Here is a 16,502-nt window from a genome sequence, read left to right as displayed (position 1 = left end):
TAAAAAATTAAAATTTTGCTTTGCCAAAGACCTAAAAGGATAAAAAGACAAGCTACAGACTTCAAGAAAATATTGAAAAACCCCATATCTGACAATGGCCTAATACCTACAATATATAAAGAACTCTCAAAACTGAAAAGTAAAAAAACAAACAATCCAACTAAGAATATGAGCAAACACATGAACAGACATTTCATAAAAGAGCATATACAGATGGCAAATAGACCCATGAAAAGATAGTCAACATCAATAGCCAATAAGGAAATGCCAATTAAATCCAGCGTGAAATATCACTACACACCAATTAGGATGGCTAACATGAAAACCAGTGACAAAACCAAATGCTGACAAGAATGTAGAGAAACTAAATCACTTATACATAACTCATAGGAATGCAAATGGTACAACCAGTGTGGAAATAATTTGGCAATTTCTTACAAAACTAAACCTGCAACTATCATATAGCCCAGCAATTTCACTATTGGGCATTTATCCCAAAGAGATGAAAAACTATGTTCACACAAACTCTGTGTGCTAATGTCCATAGCAGTTTTACTCATAATAGCCAAAAACTAGAAACAACCCAAAAGCCCTTGAAGGGATGATTAAATGAACTGGGGTACATCCATGCTACTTCTGTAGCAAATAGAATACTATGAAGCAAATAAAAGGAATGAACTAGTGATATCGAGACCTTTGATATATCTCAAAGGAATGATGCTGAGTGCAAAAATAGCCAATCCCAAAAGATCACATACTGTATGATTCTATTTATATAACATCTTGAAATAAAATTATGGAGATGGAGACCAGATCAGTGGTTGCCAAAGATCAGGATGAAGAGAGGATAGTGGACACAGTTACAAAGGGGTAGTACAAGAGATTCTTGTCCTGATGGGACAGATCTTTGTCTTGATCTCTGTGATGGTTATACAAACCTACACATTTGACAGAATTGCATAGAACTACACACACACAGACACACACAAATGAATGCATGTAAACCTTGTGAAATCTGAATAAGCTCTTTGAATTGTACCTATGTCAGTTTCCTGGTTTTAATATTGTCAGTTTCCTGATTTTGATATTGTCCTAGACTTACAATGTTTCCATTGGTGAAAACTGAGTAAGGAATGCATGGGATCACCCTCTACATTTGGGGGGAACTTCCTGTGAATCTATAATTATTTCAAAATAGAAAGTTAAAAAATACAAACCTCCAAAGTCAGGTAAGACTAATGATACCAACACAATTGCCTACATTTATTGTTGTGGTCCTTCTGGTTGTTCTTTGATCTGGATCCTTAACCAATTTTATTAAGTCAAATAATATATCAGCTTGTCATAAAAGGTGTTGTTATCATGTTAATATAACTGTTTTAGAGATGAGAAAACAAGTTTGTAAATACTGTTGGTTATATGTGTGAAGCAAGCTGAGTTGTGATTTGAACCTAGTCTTTCTAACACCAATTTAACTACTAATTCGATAGCTTCTGATACCAATTTAATTACTAATTTGATAGCTTTCTGAGTGATTTAGAAAGTGGGCTATAATTTTGTAGGCTTGAAGCCAGCCTTCTTGGTAGTGTTTTCTTTGTGCATTCTGCCCAAAGTACCCCAACATGGGCCATGCATTTACTACAAAATAAATTATAACCCCCACACATGTGTGTGCATGCACACACACACTTACACACCTGTCTTCATCAGAACTTTCTTTTCTCCAGAAGGATTTTTGCTTCCTTTAACTAAAGGCAGAGAATGTAAGTGGGTGGCAGGGAGCACCCTAGGCCAGTCACTCTCTCTACATGATATACATGCAAAAGAGAGAAAGCTTTACAGCCACACTGGCAAGAAGTCAAATATTTTTCTATCTATCTATTAATTGACCAATCAATCGATTGATATTAATATTTATGTATAGGTATTGTGAATTCCTTCTCAGTAATAAAAATAGTCAGAACTTAGACAAGAAAGCTGTTTCCACGTGTTCTTTTTCGTATCACTCCAACACCAATCAATGTCCTCTAAGAATGCAGACTTCTAAGTGCTCTCCTGTTCCAGATGTGTGATCCCTTGAGCAGCTGATCAAACATTTGTTTTGAGACCTTATACACTGAAAGAAGAAAAAGAAATTTCAAGTCCCCAAAGGGTAACTACAAAGACAATGGAGCTTTGTGTAAGAAAAAAAGAGAAAAGAAGAAAGAAAAAATATCTTCATAAGAAAGGAATTATACTTGTGGTGCCCAGTACCTTAATATTAATGTACTCAGAAGACAAAATTATTCTGTCCTGCCTCCATTTGAAAGAGTATGTTCACTGAGAAGGATAAAGTTGGTTCTTATTTTTCTAAGGCGCTCTGAAAAAAATTCGGTAGTAGTTTAACACTTGAGATGTTCACAAACTTCTTTAGGAAAAGGCTCATTTGAAAGCCATGATTGCATCTTCCACAGTTAGTTGGTGTGCGCATGTCAATTTGCAATCCTCCATTAGTTATTGTAGGGTGTTTCCAGATGAGATGAAGGTAATATGGCTCAACGGGCTCCAGACTCCAGGACTTTGAGTTCTCGGGGAGCCATATATACATTGTCTTCCTTTGATGGGGACCATAAAGAAACCCACGGGTGTAGTCATTCGAAAGTGAAAACAGTTCTTCATCCCTTAGCCTCTAACTCACAGAATCCAGAACAATCTGTGTGACATTAGAGCAAAACCAAAATAAACTCAAATAATATTTCAGGTTGGCGTATTGTTATCATCCTACAGTTTTGCTTACATAGCTAATTTGGAATCTCTCTTAACTTGAAGCATTTAAAATGCCAGCTAATGCCTTTGAAAGTAATAAATGAAATGGTGGTCCATTTAAAAATGAATGGCAAAAGGCAACTGCCAAAATCCCTCATACAATTTTCATAAAATTTTAGAAATGAATGATGTTTTCATGAATAACAAATAAATATTTTCACCTTGACTGACAAAAACACCAGATACCAAATACCTACCAAACAGGTAGCCCAATCAGACAACTGAATCAGTCAGGAAGGCTAGATCATGCAGTAATAACACATAAACCCCTAGAATCTCAGTGGCTTAACAAATAAAAGCGTATTTTTTACTCATGCCATAGTTTGATGTAAGTCAGGCTATTCTCCCCTAAGCCCTGGCCCCAGGACTAAAATTGTTTTCATGGCTCTGCCATGCTGTGGATCCAAGGTTGCTCTGGAAGCAGACTCAGGAAAGGGAGAGTGGAAAAGGCGCACTGGAAGTTCACCTCTCGCAGCAGGAGGTGAATCCCATTGCTTCCACTCAGGTTCACGTTTATTGACTAGAGCCGGTCACATGGACAATCTAATCACAAAGGACGCTGAGAAACATAGAGGAGACCAAGGTAATAATAAGCACCTATAGTCCCCCAACACCATCCACTGAGCTCTAATCTCTAATTTCTAATGAAAAACTCAAATAAAAAAAGAGCAAAGAAAGCATTCTTTATACATCAGAAAAGAACATATATTTTTAAAAATATATGTACATATGCACACACACATAAAGAATGCATAATGTATATCTGTGTTTTTCAATTGGCTTGAAAAAAAGTCGATCCTCTTAAAGAGTTCAGTTAAAGATTTCAGTCATTAATTATTTTTCATTAATTACCACAAAGTGAAGTTTCTGGGAAAAGGTGACTTTTTCACTCCTCCAGTGGGAATATGATGTGAAAGCCAAGTGTTTGCTTATTAAAACACAATGTGAGCATCTTCATTTTCCAGACTAAAAGTAAAGATTTTTCAACTCTGAAAATAGCAATGTTAAAAAAAGATCCCTATCAGTTCTATTCTTCAAAGTTAGAGATAAAAATTTTTAAATGCGAGTTTTGGATGTTGGCAAATTTTTTTAAACACTTGAATAACTGTCTTTGAGAGTTTTACGTTAAAGATTGGGTTTTTCCCACTGGATTATATTTTCAGGGGCCAACATCTCCACCAGGTACCTCAGAGTGATTTGTTTTAGCAAAGATAATAGAATTTTAATGTGTTTATTTTCTCCTCTGAGGTTTTTCTGAATGAAAATAGGTTAAAGGACATAGCATTATGTAGTTTTCTAACTTAGTCTGAGTTTGCTTTTGTTCTTGAGAATGTAAACCTAGACTTTCTAAATATACACATGAACGGCTGTGATTCTAAAACTGACGGCTCTTTATGGCTTCATGCATGTAACCAGTCACACCAGGCTCAGGTTACAGTAGAGCATACGGTAATTAGCCCATTATTCCTTGGAGGTGTCCCAGGATTCTCAAACACATCTTAACTTTTGGGTGCTGTAGCATTGCCACAGTCTAATTACGCAAAGGAAGGACATTACTTCAGAGGAAAACCCATGTCAGCATTGCTGCCTGGAGATTCTACCTACTGAGCAGCACGCCTTCTGCTGCTACTGGTGGCTTTGTTATAGATTGACATTGAGTGTACCACTACGGCATTCTCATGTAAGAAACAGAAAAAATATTTTAATTATGTATACCTGTATTATACTCACTATAATATTCAAGCAGATCCTGCATTTCTGAAATTAGCGAGGTGTCACAAGAAAAAGAAAAACTCTAGAAAAGGAAGTTTTACATGGAGGTAAGACATTCGGTTATCAATTTAAAAAGGGAGGAAGATTTTAATAGCAGATCAACACCACAAAAACTGAAATTATCAAAATAGAAAAATATGTTTGAGAAAGTCTATCAGAACACAGAGGAGAAAGGTTAAAAAATTAAAATTATGAGAGAGGAAATAATAGATATGGAGGCTACATCTTAGAAATTCACCTGAAGTATGGATAAAACGAGTAGATAAAAGGAGGATCTGAGCAGATTTAACAGCAATAATCAAGTTTTTTTTAAACATAATTTTACATTCCTGATATAAATAAATATTTAAGACGATTCAAGAATATATATTGTATTCTAAGCAAACTTAATGAAAATAGAACTAAACCTAAGAATATCTTCACAGAATGTTCAAATTTCAAAAATTAAAATAATATTTATATAAATATCCAGAGGGGAAAAAATAAGATTACCTACAAGGGAACAGAAAAGAAATTTACCTTATAATTCTTTGAAGCACTAAATAGATTTACAGCTAGAGAGCGCTGAAGAAATTATTCAAAGCCAAGTGTCATTGGTGTCTTAATGCAAGAGAAAGACATTTTAACACATGCAAGGATAGGAATAACATGACACAGCCACAACTTCTGTATAAATCACATGAAAATATGTTTCAGAGAAACATATTTCAGAGTGCAAAATAAGAACTCAAGAATCAGAAAGTCACGACTGGGAAGTATTGGTGTTATTGAAACACTTAATCAGATGGAGATAATTAGATGTAAAAAATGACTATTCCCTAGAAGTTTGATTATATTATAAAAAGAAAGGGGGAGAGAATGAGGGAAGAGGCTTACAACTCCAGATTAAGTTCACAGAGAAAAGAAGAAAAACCTGGATAGGCTCCTCATGTCCAGTAAAAGGAAGTTAGAAGAGTTTTGGTTTTTTTTCTGTTATGGATAGGACAGTTAATACAGATGTAAGAGTGCCTTTGAAGAAAGTTCAGCGAGGTGTTGGTAAAATGGAAAGCAATATGCCTTATTTCCAAATTATTCATAAAGAGAAACATAAAGACTGTACAGAAAAGTATAATAATAATAAAAATACTAAGAAAACATCAAAGGAAAGTTGGCAAAAACAAGACTTGAACCCGATAGCTATGAAAACAAACACAAATGGGTGAGTGTTGAATGAACGGAGGCCTCGGACAGGAGTGAGCAGAGGAGGTTTGAGACCAGTCTGTGGCCTAGAAAAGAAAAGAGTAAAACTAAGGGCACTTGGCAATGCTATTTATGGATGCAGCAGGAGAGGGCAAGATGTGGGGCCCAGGGAAAAGAAAGGGTCTCTTCTCCCTCAGCAGAGTGATATATTGCAGGGGAAGGTGTGGGCACACTACCTTCAGAAGGGGCTGCCCACCTCGGGAGGCAGTACTGTGGCTTGGGAAGCAGTTGGGGACAGTGTCCTGGGCACTGGCTTCCCTGCCAACTGGGTGTAATATCACACCCAGTGCTAAAGAAAGAGGAGCAAGGACGGGTGACATGAGGGGTAGTGTGTGAGAGCTGAGAGAACTTGGTTACCAACACAAGGAGACACTCTGGAGACTTCCAGAAATAACTGAGCAGACTCCAGGTAAGGAAAATGAGATCCTACCATAGTCAGTTGGAACAATCTCAAGGCTATTTGCTACTGTTAACATGGCCCCATTTTATTAAACTGTTGGCGGATGAGGCCTAAGAATCATGTTTAATGCCTCCATGACTGTCTAAAGAATACCCAGCTCAAATGGAACTGTGGTTATGCAGTTGTTGTTGTTGGTTTTTTTAAGTCCCAAAGAGGAACACAGAAGTGTTTTCAGAAGAAATGACATGTGACTTTCGATTTATTTTAAAATAATCCAGGTGAAGAAGGAAGTGAGGGAGGTTTGTTAAGAGATGAAGCAAATTGGCAATATGTTGATAATTGTTGAAATTGAGAGATGAAGATGAGGGTTTGTGAGTATATTTGCTCTTTTTTTATTTTGGAAATTGACATAACAAAAAGATTTTTTTATCTTAAAGACTAGAGGCTATAATTTAAACTTTTAAATAAATACATACATACATATATAAATACAACTTTCCTCTACTATTGATATACTACAATGGGAGCTGCTAGTATATGCTTCAGATATTCATTGGCTAGTACAATTGATTTTGATCTTTCAGAAAAATCTTTAAAAATGACAAAATATTCTGTCTGCAAGTCTAAAAAACACATTGTAAAAATCCTGGTTCGTGTCAATGTATTGTTTGGGGGTTTTTTTTGTTTGTTTTCGTAAGTTTTATAACTCTGATTTTAAATTAATGGTTAGGAAAAATTATATCTAAGTCTCATTTCCAGTATTCAAAAGATCTCATTAAATCATGTTGACTTTCCTACCAAAATCAAGCCAGGATTCCCAGAACCATAAAAATAACTGCAAACATCCTAGAAAATTTACATTAAATTTTTGCCTCCTTGCAAGGTAAAGATGTAAATGAACTCTACTAGGAACATTAGATAGTAAACTTGTTAGAAGTTCTGTATGAACCATATATTTCCATTCTTTGGGTAAAAGCAATTCAGATTAGGCTTGTATCATTTGAGAGTTTATTTTAGAAATTTCTATAGACTGGCTTTATAGATACTGCATTTAAAATGACTGATAAAAGAATTTTTAAATAAAGCAAACATGTTGAAAGATAATTGTTTAAACCATGCAGAGACTATTGGAATATATTCAAATATTCAAGAATTGCAGACTACATAAGCAATTTAATTTAACATCAATGATGTAACCAAGTATGTGCTTCCTTAAGAATATATTTTGCTTATATGATTTTGAATTCTCAACACTAAAAATTGTAAGGATTCATTTTTAAGTGATAAACCATTCCAAAGACTTTTATTCAAAACAAGACAAAAAATGAACTAAAATACCGTTAGCATAGCCTGAAAACATTTTTATAACTGCCTGTTCAAATTGCATATGACAAGAAGATAAAAGGAAACAGCAGGAAGGCAAAAGCCTGGCAGCTCAGAAACCTGAGTCCAGGAGTCTGGAAGATGCTAGAAAGACAGCTCAGCACCAACAAACAGCCTCTCATCATTGCATCTCCATGTTCTCATTTTCAATTCCCAGGAGAGAGAATCTGGCCCAGCACGGGTCTGGTATGTCCTGGCTCACTCAGTCCTGGCCATTCTGTAGGTTGTGAGACAGTCTTAAAGTTGTTGTTCGGCACATGTTTTTGGCAACCACAACTTTGAACAAGTGTGTCGGCCTCCCAAAGCAACCACAATACTCAGAGTAGGCAGCCCTGATTTAGATGTTTGAGCTCTGGTATTTTTATATTTATCACTCACAAGCATTATGCATGCACACTTCCTTTTATTGTGCTTTGCTTTAGTGCACTTCACAGTGCATTTTTTCACAAATTGAAGGTTTGTAGCAGCTCAGCGTCAGGCAAGTCCATTGGTGCTGTTTTTCCAACAGGCTCAGTGATGTTTCCATAGCAATAATTTAATTAAGATATGTACATCTTAGGCATAATGCTATTGCGCACTTAATCAACTACAGTATAGTGTAAACTTAACTTTTATACACACTAGGAAACCAAAAACTTCATGTGACTCACTTTATTGCCATGATCTGGAACCAAATCTACAATATCTCCGAGGTATACCTGTAAACACATCTCAGAGATAAATCCACACATCTCTTCTATTTATTCACTATTTAGTAAAGCTCTATAGATGAGCCTCACACCAACTCAGTCTAGAGTCACCAGACACACACCTCTCCCCCAGGGGACACAAGTGGATTGTGAAGTTTTCATGTGACCCTCTCTGCTCTCTTGAGTCAGGCCAGGTTGATTCAGTAGGTCATCTGATAACCCTGACAAACTGGTACATGAATGTATTTATTTATAAGTCATCAATAAACATTGCTTAAGGTTGGATAAAAACAGTTGAGCAAAATATGACCAAATGGAATGAATCAAACTTTACTGGAAACAAATGATCAAAGCATTTGGTATTATCCATTTCACACATCTCCCAATTCTATAATAAATCTGCTCTCTCTGCATCTGCAAGTTGAATTTAGCCACATTTATTTAAGACTTTCATCTGTGACTGTTTGCCCAGGAGGTCAAATGTTCAGAAGAATACATTTTTTGAAGTTTTCTGTTGAAGAAAGAGCTTTATTACCATCAACACCATCCAAGAGGGACATGCACTTATTTATTAAGACACTTGTTGCTGGCTTGAAAAATTAGCACATGATCAGCAAATAAAAGGCAGTTTCTATTACTTCTTTTTTGTGTGTCTTTTTTTTTTTTAATAGCTGCAAACGGACTATTTTTAACAACTTAGTAGTGTCATTAAGGTCTGTAGGCTTCCCCTTTCCCAGAGTTGCAATGCTGGAGAAGAAAGCCAGCCATCTTCCATCATTTGTTGGCTTCTGGGGAAGTCTAGGTTTTGGGGGCCAATCATTGTCCTATATGCATTCATTACAACATTTGAGATAGGCAAGATAAAGATGTGGAGCGTGTGAGGGATAGGAAGCAAAGGAAAGTCTCCCAGACATCATGCCCATTATCCTGAGCCAAACTGGGAGATAAAAGAAGTCTGCCTCCCTCTTTGTCTCCCCTACCCCACAACTTAGATCCTTCCCTAACATTCCCAGGCATACGTCAGGCACCTCATTCCCTTCTGGCCTGGATTCTCCAATTAGGAAAAAAGATAAAGTTCAAACTCATTTGCACTTAGATGTGAACAAGTTAATGTGGTGTTCCTACTCATCAAATCTACATGGAATACTAATATTGTATCCAAAGGAAGTAACTCCCAATAGTTTAATTTGAGGCACATAAAATCTAAGCAGGAGAAAGACCTGGTGTTGCGGGCTGTCTCTGGCCCTTCCTCAGAAACCACACTCCAACCTGGTACAAATACCAGCCCCATCTGGCAATGGCTTCTACTGTTGATTACAGAGAAGCTTCAGCATTCCTGTCAGTCTCCCTTCACCTCAAAGCCTCCTCTTTTTCTATGCAGTCTTGGCCAAAAGCCAGGTTATAACTCTACATGACTCATTGATCAGAAATTGGTTGTTTTTTGCTTCCGGTCAAGATGGCAGTGCAGGTAAATTCTGTACTTGCCTCCTCTCACGACCACCCAATATTACAACTAAACTAAAACAACCATACTTGAGAATTGCCTGAAGACTAGCTGAACAGAAGTCCTATAACTAAGGACATACAGAAGAAGCCATGTTGAGATTGGTAGGAGGGGTGGGAACACAGAATGGGCTCACCCCACACTCACATGTGGTGTTTAAAAATCAGGAGACATATCTCAGCTGTAGAGGTCCCACTGAGGAATGAAAGTCCCAGCCCCACACCAGGCTACCTAGCCCAGGATTCCAGTGTGAGGAAGAATAGTCTCCATAACTTCTGGCTGTGAAAACCAGGGGAGATTGTGGCTGAGTGAAACAGAGGGCTGCTGAAGTCCCAGGCATTCCTATTAAAGAGCCTGTGCTCAGACTTACTCACTGATGGATTCACTCAATCTGAGCTCCAGGGCTGGGGCAGCAGCTTGAAAAGCACCAGGGACATATAAGGAGGAACTAAATTTTCTGGCTTCAGGGTGAGGGCTAGAGGGGCAGCTTTCTCCCACACAGAATTGCTGGCAGAAGCCATTGTTCTTTTGTTGAGCCTCCCCCCACCCAGCCTTCAAACACAGGCTGGCACCATATCTGAGTCTCCATCAACCTGGATAACACTGTTTTTTTCCCCACCCTAGTAATTCCCTGAGACCCCATCCCACCCAATTTGTAGACCCACCCAAGCCAATTCCAGTGGCTTTTTCACTCAAACAACCTGTCTTGACTCATGCTATGGATTTTCCTAAAATCTCTCAAATGTTCGTAAATCCCAAAAAAGTAGCATCTGGCTTTGGCATGCCCCATACCTCTTGATAAGCAGCCCCAAATCTGTCACTGGTGACAGCTGGATTTGATTCAGAGTTTAGCCTCTCCCAGGCACCTCCAAGCCCAACAAAAGTGGCAACCATCTGCAGATCACTTCATAACTCATACCAAATGGCCCTGCGCAGGGCACAGGCAGCGGATAAACTAGGCTTGCAACATAGCACCTCTCAAGAGGCCCCAGAACTAACACACTGAGTGGCCAGCTTCAGACCACACCAGAGCACCACCCAACTACCTCCACAAATGACATAGCCAAAGGACAAACTTAGCAGGCACTAGAGTCCTGCTGAAGCGGATCCTGATCCATAGGATCAGCCCCTGCACAACAATTCCTCCATTGTAGTCACAGCCAGTCATCACAACCAATCAGCCTCAGGGTCAATCCATCCTATTCACTTGCAAACAGCAATCATGGCTCAACTACAACAGGAGATCATACACAACTAACACAAGGGACACACCCGGAGCACCTGGCTCAGATGACAGGAGAGATCATGCCAGTGGGTCCCACAACACCTACTATATAGCTCCACTCTATTAAGACCAGGAGACATAGCAGTTCTACCTAATACATAGAAACAAACACAGGGAGGTAGCCAAATGGAGGCAACAAAGAACCGTGTCCCAAACGAAAGAAAAAAAAAAGTTCCAGAAAAAGAACTAAACAAAATGGAGACAAGCAATCCACCAGATGCAGAATTCCAAATACTGGTTGTAAGGATGTCCACTGATCTCAGGGAGCGCTTCAACAAAGAGATAGTAAGCATAAAAATGCAGATAGAAAATATAAAAAAGAACCAGTCAGAAATGAAGAATACAATAACTAAAATGAAGACTATATTAGAGGGAATCAACAATAGGTTAGATGACACAGAGGGTCGAATCAGCGATTTTGATGACAACACCCAATCAGAACAGTAAAACAAAAAAATGAGGATAGATTAAGGGGCCTCTTGGACAACATCAGGCATAAAAACATTTGCATCACAGGGGTACCAGAAGGAGAAGAGAGAGTAAGGAATTGAAAGCCTATTTGAAGAAATAATGATGGGAAACTTCCCTAATCCGGAGAAGGAAATAAACATACAACCCCAGGAAGCACAGATAGTCCCGAACAAGAGTCCCAAAGAGGCCCACCAAGACACATCATAATTTAAATGCCAAAGGTTAAAAACAAAGAGAATCTTAAAAGCATCAAGAGAAAAGCAGTCAGTTATCTACAAAATAGCTCCCATAAGACTGTTAGCTAATTTCCAAAAAGAAACTTTGCAAGCCAGAAGGGACTGGCACAACATAGCCAAAGTGATGAAAAGCAAGGACCTGCTATCAAGATTACTCTACCCAGCAAGGTTATCATTTAGAATTGAAGGACAGATAAAGAGCTTCCCAGACAAGATAAATCTAAAGGAGTTCATCACCACCAAACCAGCATTACAAGGAATCTTAGAGGGACTTTTGTAAGATGAAAGAAAAAAATAAAAAATATGTTAATAAAATGGCAATAACTACATATCTATCAACAATCATTTTCAATGTAAATGTTAACAATCAAAAGATAGGGCTGAATGGAGAAGAAAACAAGATCCTTACATATGCTGCCTACCAGAGACTCATTTCAGATCAAAAGATACACACAGACTGAAAATAAAGTGATGGAAAAAAATATTTCATGAAAATGGAAACAAAACAAAAAGCTGGGGTAGTAATACTTACACCAGACAAAACAGACTTTAGATCAAAGGCTATAATAAGAGACAAAGAAGGACCCAGTAGTCCTACTTCTGGGTATTTATATAAAGAAACCTAAAAAAGTACTTCAAAGGGACCTACGCATCCATATGTTCATTGCAGTACTACCATGTTTCCCCAAAAATAAGACCTAGCCGGACAATCAGCACGAATGCATCTTTTGAAGCAAAAATTAATATAAGACCAGGTATCATATCATATCATATCATATCATATCATATCATATCACATCATATTATATTACATAAGACCCAGTCTTATATTATAGTAAAATAAGACCAGGTCTTATACTAATTTTTGCTTCAAAAGATGCATTAGAGCTGATTGTCTGGCTAGGTCTTATATTTGAGGAAACATGATATTTATAACGGCAAAGATATGGAGGCAAGTTGGGTGTCCATCAATGGATGAATGGATAAAGAAGTAGTACATGTATACAATGGACTATTACTCAGTTGTAAAAAAAAACAACAAAAAAAAAACACAGAAAGAAAGAAAGAAATCTTTCCATCTGCAACAACATGGATTGACCTAGAGGTTATTGTGCTCCATGGAGTAAGTCAAACAGGGAAAGACAAATGCCATCTGATTTCACTTATATGTGGAATCTAAAGAACAAAAAAACAAACAAACAAAACAGAAACAAACTCATAGATATAGATGATATTTTGATAGTTGCCAGATGGGAAGGGACAGAGGGGTGGGGGAAAAAGGGAAGGGACTAAGAAATACAAATTGGGACGGCATCCAAATGGTGGTGTGAAGTAAGCCTCTGTAAAGCTCCCCTGGAATTTACAACTAATCGAACAACAAAAACTCCACAAAGGACTCCTTGCACAGCAGACAGGCAAGACGAAGAAGCGCACTACAGAATTCACCTAAAGGTGGGCGAATCATGCGAGCAAGGGAGGAGGGAAGGGACAAGTGCGGAGACGGATCTGCGGGCATGAGACACGGACCTAGCTCAGTGCTCCGAGCTCGCTGCATCCTGGAACTACCACAGCTGTGGGAGAGGGAAGAACTCAGACTGCTAGGGCTCTGCTTATGGCCCACAGGGCTGAGGGGACAGCATATAACACGACTGAACCCAACACTCATGGCAGAGACCTCTGAGAAAAGACTGAGGGAAGAAGGCTGAAAACAGTGGTTTGGGCCCTCACTGCCGAGCAGAGAATGGAAGCCTTAGGCACTGAGAATAGCTGACCCCTCCCTACCCTCCCAGAGCTCAGCCCGCCCCCTCCTGCCTGGTGCTAGAAGCAGAAAAGTAGCAGTGTCAGATCAAAGGAACGGAATGCTTGCTGTTCTGAGAACTGTGGACCGCAGACACAGATTCGAGCAAAACTAGTTCCCGCAAAGGGGAGGGAGCTGTGGAAGCAGGACCGGCTGCGGTGGTGGTCGCAGCCATTGCTCTGGGCGATCTCTCACAACTCACCCCACCCCTGGCCCCACCTATCTGGACAGATCCCTGCAGGAGTAAACAGAACTGCTGAAACATACGGGCTCTGAAACTGGTGCAGGACGAGCTTTGGAACTTCAAAAGCTCTCCGCATACACACACGGACACTGCGCCTGTGACCCAGGTGAACTATTAACAGAGGAGAAGCCCATCTCCCAGGGAATCCCCCCATTGTGCGAGAAGCTGGAATAGTGCAGAGAAAACATAGCACTACCATGTGAGAAAGAAAAAAAAGCTGCAGTCGGAGAGAAAATAAAACATTCTGCCAACAAATACTGGAAAACAAAAAAAGACATCTTCCTATCAGCCTGTTGCAGAACCCACTCCTGTAGATGTCAAGGAAGAGAAATAATAAATCAGTAATTGCCATGAATAAACAAGGCAACAAGACAGCTCAGAAAGAAAGTGAAAAGTCTCCAGAAAAGGAATTTAAAGATATGGAAATATGTGACTTAAATGACAGAGAATTCAAGACTGCAGTTCTGAAAAATGTCAACGAGATGCAAGAAAACACATAAAGGTAGTTTAATGAACTCAGATCACAATCAAAGAACACCATGCGCATTTTACGAAAGAGATTGAAATTTTAAAAAAGAACCAAATAGAATTTCAGGAGATTAAGAACTCAATAGAAGAAATTAAGAATGAAATAGCCAGCTTAGGTAGTAGAGTTGACCAGATGGAGGAAAGAATCAGTGACATCGAAGATAGAAACCTGGAAATGACACAGATGGAAGAAGAAAGAGACTTGAGACTTTAAAGAAATGAAAGAACTCTACAAGAACTTTCTGACTCCATCAGAAGGAACAGTATAAGAATAATGGGCATACTAGTAGGAGAAGAAAGAGAGAAGGGAACAGAGAATACATTCAAACAAATTGTCGATGAGAACTTCCCAAACTTGTGGACAGAACTGGATCCTCGAATCCAAGAAGCAAATAAAACATCTAATTACCTCAATCCCAACAGTCCTTCTCCAAGGCACATTGTATTGAAGTGTCTAATATCAACAACAAAGAAAGAATCCTCAAGGCAGCCAGGGAAAAGAAGACGGTAACCTACAAAGGAAAGCCCATTAGATTATCATCAGATTTTTCAGCACTTCATCCTAGAACATCAGACTATATATTTTTTTCTAGTATACATGGAACATTCTCAAGGATAGACCATATATTGGGACATAAATCAGCCCCAGCAAATTTAAGAAGATTGAAATCATACCAAGCATATTCTCTGATCACAGGGCTTTGAAATTGGATATCAACTGAAAAAAGAAAGCAGGAAAAAACACAAATACATGGAGATTAAACAACATACTTTTAAAGAACGACCGGGTCAAAGAAGAAATTAGAGGAGACATCAAAAGATACATAGAAACAAATGCCAATGAAAATACATCCTACCAAAATTTTTGGAATGCAGCGAAAGCAGTTTTAAGAGGGAAATTTATATCATTACAGGCCTATCTTAAGAAACAAGAAAAATCACAAATAAATAACCTCATGTTACACATTAAAGAACTAGAAAAAGAAGAACAAATGAAACCCAAGGTCACCAGAAGAAAGGAACTAATAAAAATCAGAGCAGAACTAAATGAAATAGAGAACAACAAGACAATAGAAAAAATTACTGTGACAAAGAGCTGGTTCTTTGAAAGATTAACAAAATTGACAAACTCTTGGCTAGACTCACTAAGATAAAAAGAGAGAAGACACTAATTTAAAAAATCAGAAATGAAAAAGCAGAAGTTATCACGGACACCACAGAAATACAAAGGATCATCCAAGAATACTATGAAGGACTATATGGCACCAAATTCAATAACCTGGAAGAAATGGACAAGTTCTTAGAAACATATAGCCTTCCTAGGCTGAACCATGAAGAACTGGAAAATCTAAACAGACTGATCATCAGTAATGAAATTGAATCAGTCATCCAAAACCTTCCCAAAAGCAAAAGTCCGGGACCACAAGGCTTCACTAGTGAATTCTACCAAACCTTCAAAGAGTATCTAATACCAATCCTGCTCAAACTCTTCCAAAAAATTGAAGAAGAGATAGTACTCCCTAACTCATTTTATGAAGCCAACATTACCCTGATACCAAAACCTGGTAAGGACAACACACACACAAAAACTACAGACCAATATCTCCGATGAATACAGATGCAAAAATCCTAAACAAAATTCTAGCAAAACGAATACAACAATGCATTAAAAAGATTATTCATCACGACCAAGTGGGGTTCAACCCAAGGGCACAAGGATGGTTCAACATCCGCAAATCCATCAATGTGATACATCACATAAACAAAATAAAGGACAAAAATCATATGATTGTATCAATTGATGCAGAAAAAGCATTTGACAAGATCAACATCCATTTATGATTAAAACACTTAATAAAATTGATATAGAAGGAAAATACCTTAACATTAAAAGGCCATATATGACAAGCCCTCAGGTAATCTCATAATTAATGGTGAAAAACTGAAGCCCTTTGCTCTATGTTCAGGAACACGGCAGGGCTGTCCCCTATCACCTCTGCTTTTCAACATAGTGTTGGAAGTCCTTGCCAGAGCAATCAGACAAGAGAAAGAAATAAAATACATCCAAATTGGGAATGAAGAAGTTAAATTATCACTCTTTGCAGATGACATGATGCTATATATATAGAAAACCCTAAAGACTCCAC

This window comes from Rhinolophus sinicus, linkage group LG14 (genome assembly GCF_036562045.2).
Source record: "Rhinolophus sinicus isolate RSC01 linkage group LG14, ASM3656204v1, whole genome shotgun sequence".
Taxonomy (NCBI): domain Eukaryota; kingdom Metazoa; phylum Chordata; class Mammalia; order Chiroptera; family Rhinolophidae; genus Rhinolophus; species Rhinolophus sinicus.
This window is presented reverse-complemented; position numbering follows the sequence as displayed.